Raw genomic sequence first — 4,831 nt, 5'->3', positions numbered from 1 at the left:
AGTTATATACTAATTAATTTTTATACTTCAGAATGTATCAAACGCATACTACTTACGTGTTAAAGTTTTCGTTCATGTTAAAGTCCTTAACATATTCAATTTAGAAATGAATGTTTTATCTAAAATTATCAACACCGAAATTTTTATTACTTCACTTTCGTCTTAGAAAATTTTCTAAAATCATTCATAACATAAAAGTTATTCTTATTGCATAATTTCTAATGGTGTAACATTATAACAATTTATTTTTTAGAAATGTCTGCAATTTGTTTTTATTAACTCTGTACGTTTTTACTAGCATAAATAAGTTTTGAAATACAGAACTGTAGAATAATACTTGATCATCACTTTGAAATTTCAGCGGACATGTTTTAAATAGAGATTAGATTGGGTCTACTGGTATGTTTAACTATTGAGTGTCTGTTTATTGATATCATTATTTTTTCGTTTGATTATATCTACGACAGATTAGTTTTTGGCATAGTTCAGAAATTTATTCATAAACAGACGTCTAACGTTGTCGCAAGAATATTCTGCACACATAATCAATTAAATCCTAATGGGAGATTATCCATTATGATTTAATTGATGTATCCTACAAAAGTTTGTTTGCAGGTAAAATCTTAGAGATTCATGAATATGATGTTAGAGTTTCTGTTAGGAATTCATAGAATATGTTGTATCATTTCTTTACATTTCTTGCAATTTAAAAGAAAGCAATTAATAATTGAAATAATATTCTTACACAAATACGTAAATACTTTTAAAATGTTAATGTAAAATGTCATATTATTTATGCAAAACATATCGGTACCAATAACGAAATGATATTAATTTTGTCAGACGTCTTTACTAATGTCCCTGTTGGGAGAGATTCCAATTACTTCCGGTATAGTGTCCGTGAAAGGAAAGATCGCTTACGCTTCTCAAGAAGCTTGGGTGTTCAACGCAACTATCAGAGAAAACATCTTGTTTGGAGAAAAATATCAAGAAGAGAAATATAGAAAAATTTTGCATATAACGGCTCTAGAAAAGGTAAAATGATTTTTACTCTTAAAAGCTATACTTTCGATTTGTTACAGTCGATCCTCCTGTAACACTGTTGATTATTCCGTTTTATATGAATTCCATGTTGTACGAGTCACTTAGATTTTACAAATACGTGTGCCGGGCTGTAAACGGCCCACGTATTTGTAAAATCTAAGTGACTCGTACAACATGGATTTTATATAAAGTGGAATAATCAACAGTGTTATAGGGGGATCGACTGTCTCAATTCAATTAATAACTTCTATTACCTCAAAACATACAATGTATATTGATAAGTAAACGCGGAACTTTGGAAAAAATATACTGATACCAATCAGAAACTTTCTCCAAATTACCCCGAAGGCCACTGAAGACCTATAAATAAAGTTTTCTACTCCGACTTCCTCACTACACAAGTTGTAATTGCTGTTGTTATTATCGTCATATTGTTTATTACTTACACTTAAGCCGTGTATATTGCGAGGTGAGGTATTTTTCTTTATGCTTTTAGTATTTTCTTTTGTATCCTTAAACTTTCAACTCTTTAATGTAAATATTTATTTTACGTACGCATAATTTTAATTATATTGAGTAATGTACTGTATGTGAGATCCGAATAGCCCCGGGTCTAAAATAATAATTTAAAATTAAAGTAAAATCTTTACAGAAGAATATTCTTTCATTTTGATGAAAAAAATAACGTTTTCTAGCGTGGGAAAACATAAGAGAGTCACTTCCTTTGACGGAAGTATGAGCATCCTCTGTTTTTTCCTTATCTGTTAGAAATCTCGCTTCGATGAGAACTGTCTACCTCCTCATTTATTTAAAACCCCTTCCCATCCGTTCACGTGGATGGAGCCTCCAATGATAATTGGTCGTAAATCCGAAGATATAGGCGTAGTTCAGCACATAGGCGTAGGACATAACACATATGCCAGCAGACAAACGCCATAGTCGTCCCCTATCAAGTTAATCCTAAGTTATCAAGGAAGTACCTTCGATACATAAGAAGACTACAAAAGCTCCTTTAACAGGTTGTATGTTATTTAAGGAATTGTGAGCTCTCTCTCTCTCTCGTAAATGTATAGGTTAAGAATATTTTCCGATTTCCTATTAATTAAATAGGAAAGCCATTCTTGTAGACGACCGAGAGCTATTCTCACGGAATAGATTGCCTATTAAGTGATACAGGAGTAACAAACTTCCCTGTATCCCAGGCTGAATCTCACATGTATATCTTTACCGAGTAGTTTCTGTATAATTTGTCTATTACTGATATCGTAGATTTAGTTTGATTCTATAAATTAGGGGCCGTCCATAAATTACGTAATGTATTTTGGGATGGGTGGGAGCAATGATTTCTTACGATTTCTTAATCAGGAGTAGGGGTAATAGATCTCGTCTTACGTAATACAGTATTGTTATTTTTATGTTTTGACCCTCGTTGAGGCGGTTTCTATTAAGAACACTCGCAGACTCACGCTCTTTTAGAGAGGTTGCGGCCGACGTTTTCATCAGGAAAACGTGTACGTCTGACGTTCGGCGCCGCATTCCTGTAAGCCTAGAAGTTTGACAATGACGTTTGGAACGTCGAGCGTGATTCCACTGACGTTCCAAACGTCATTGTCAAACTTCTAGGCTTACAGGAATGCGGCGCCGAACGTCAGACGTACACGTTTTCCTGATGAAAACGTCGGCCGCAACCTCTCTAAAAGAGCGTGAGTCTGCGAGTGTTCTTAATAGAAACCGCCTCAACGAGGGTCAAAACATAAAAATAACAATACTGTATTACGTAAGACGAGATCTATTACCCCTACTCCTGATTAAGAAATCGTAAGAAATCATTGCTCCCACCCATCCCAAAATACATTACGTAATTTATGGACGGCCCCTAATTTATAGAATCAAACTAAATCTACGATATCAGTAATAGACAAATTATACAGAAACTACTCGGTAAAGATATACATGTGAGATTCAGCCTGGGATACAGGGAAGTTTGTTACTCCTGTATCACTTAATAGGCAATCTATTCCGTGAGAATAGCTCTCGGTCGTCTACAAGAATGGCTTTCCTATTTAATTAATAGGAAATCGGAAAATATTCTTAACCTATACATTTACGAGAGAGAGAGAGAGAGCTCACAATTCCTTAAATAACATACAACCTGTTAAAGGAGCTTTTGTAGTCTTCTTATGTATCGAAGGTACTTCCTTGATAACTTAGGATTAACTTGATAGGGGACGACTATGGCGTTTGTCTGCTGGCATATGTGTTATGTCCTACGCCTATGTGCTGAACTACGCCTATATCTTCGGATTTACGACCAATTATCATTGGAGGCTCCATCCACGTGAACGGATGGGAAGGGGTTTTAAATAAATGAGGAGGTAGACAGTTCTCATCGAAGCGAGATTTCTAACAGATAAGGAAAAAACAGAGGATGCTCATACTTCCGTCAAAGGAAGTGACTCTCTTATGTTTTCCCACGCTAGAAAACGTTATTTTTTTCATCAAAATGAAAGAATATTCTTCTGTAAAGATTTTACTTTAATTTTAAATTATTATTTTAGACCCGGGGCTATTCGGATCTCACATACAGTACATTACTCAATATAATTAAAATTATGCGTACGTAAAATAAATATTTACATTAAAGAGTTGAAAGTTTAAGGATACAAAAGAAAATACTAAAAGCATAAAGAAAAATACCTCACCTCGCAATATACACGGCTTAAGTGTAAGTAATAAACAATATGACGATAATAACAACAGCAATTACAACTTGTGTAGTGAGGAAGTCGGAGTAGAAAACTTTATTTATAGGTCTTCAGTGGCCTTCGGGGTAATTTGGAGAAAGTTTCTGATTGGTATCAGTATATTTTTTCCAAAGTTCCGCGTTTACTTATCAATATACATTGTATGTTTTGAGGTAATAGAAGTTATTAATTGAATTGAGACAGTCGATCCCCCTATAACACTGTTGATTATTCCACTTTATATAAAATCCATGTTGTACGAGTCACTTAGATTTTACAAATACGTGGGCCGTTTACAGCCCGGCACACGTATTTGTAAAATCTAAGTGACTCGTACAACATGGAATTCGTATAAAATGGAATAATCAACAGTGTTACAGGGGGGGATCGATTGTATTTAGATAAGTTAGGGATATGAAAAGCGAATTATTGTTATAAAAATAATTAAATCAATCAAGCATCTCTCGATCGTCCGAAGAGACACGAATCATTTACCATTTTGAAGTCAATTTTTCGATAAAATTTATCCCATTGATCATAATTAAATGCATCTTGCTTCTGCGTTTATAGTATTTGTTATTGCTAAGAATTCGAATTTTAAAAATACTAAATATACGTAAATAAAATACAGGAATATTCATTAAAAGTACGCGAAACTCAGGCAGCAAACCAAAACCGAAACCGAAACTAAAAAGTATTCTCGCGCGTAAATAAACCGTTCATTTAAAAATAGCCTTGAAACTGTAATATATCACGGGGTATGAAAAAACTAGCAGATTTGATCTACATTTTTATCTTCCGCAATAACAATTTACGCCTACAGCGTTATCAAAAAATAATGTTGGCTTGATCTTACGTAATGTTGGCATGAGATGTTATCATAAAACCGGTAATTGCTAGTTTCAGTTTTGGTTTCGGTTTATCTTCTACCATTGTTAAAAGTGAAAGTTTCTGCGTTTTATCACAGGTATGCTATACTTATAGATAATGCTGACAAGTTACTTCTACGTAATGTTGGCTTGATACCTTTACGAAATGTTGGC

The 4,831-nt window shown here is 33.9% G+C and overlaps 1 protein-coding gene across 4 annotated transcripts in view; it reads right to left on the bottom strand.

Annotated features, from left to right (window-relative positions):
* Positions 1-4,831, bottom strand: part of LOC111615863 (deoxynucleoside triphosphate triphosphohydrolase SAMHD1-like) — a 57,306-nt gene that overhangs the window by 39,052 nt on the left and 13,423 nt on the right. The window contains exon 1 of one of the 4 annotated variants that reach the window (XM_023357299.1): positions 3,747-3,850. The exons of 2 other annotated variants lie outside the window; for them this stretch is intronic. The gene's annotated coding sequence lies outside the window, so the exon portion shown is untranslated. Of the gene's footprint in view, positions 1-3,196; positions 3,331-3,746; positions 3,851-4,831 lie in introns of those variants that run through there. One more of the 4 variants, XM_023357304.1, reaches the window with a different exon arrangement.

This window comes from Centruroides sculpturatus, unplaced genomic scaffold (genome assembly GCF_000671375.1).
Source record: "Centruroides sculpturatus isolate CEXI.00-Female unplaced genomic scaffold, Cexi_2.0 scaffold161, whole genome shotgun sequence".
Classification (NCBI taxonomy): Eukaryota; Metazoa; Arthropoda; class Arachnida; order Scorpiones; family Buthidae; genus Centruroides; species Centruroides sculpturatus.
This window is presented reverse-complemented; position numbering and strand designations above follow the sequence as displayed.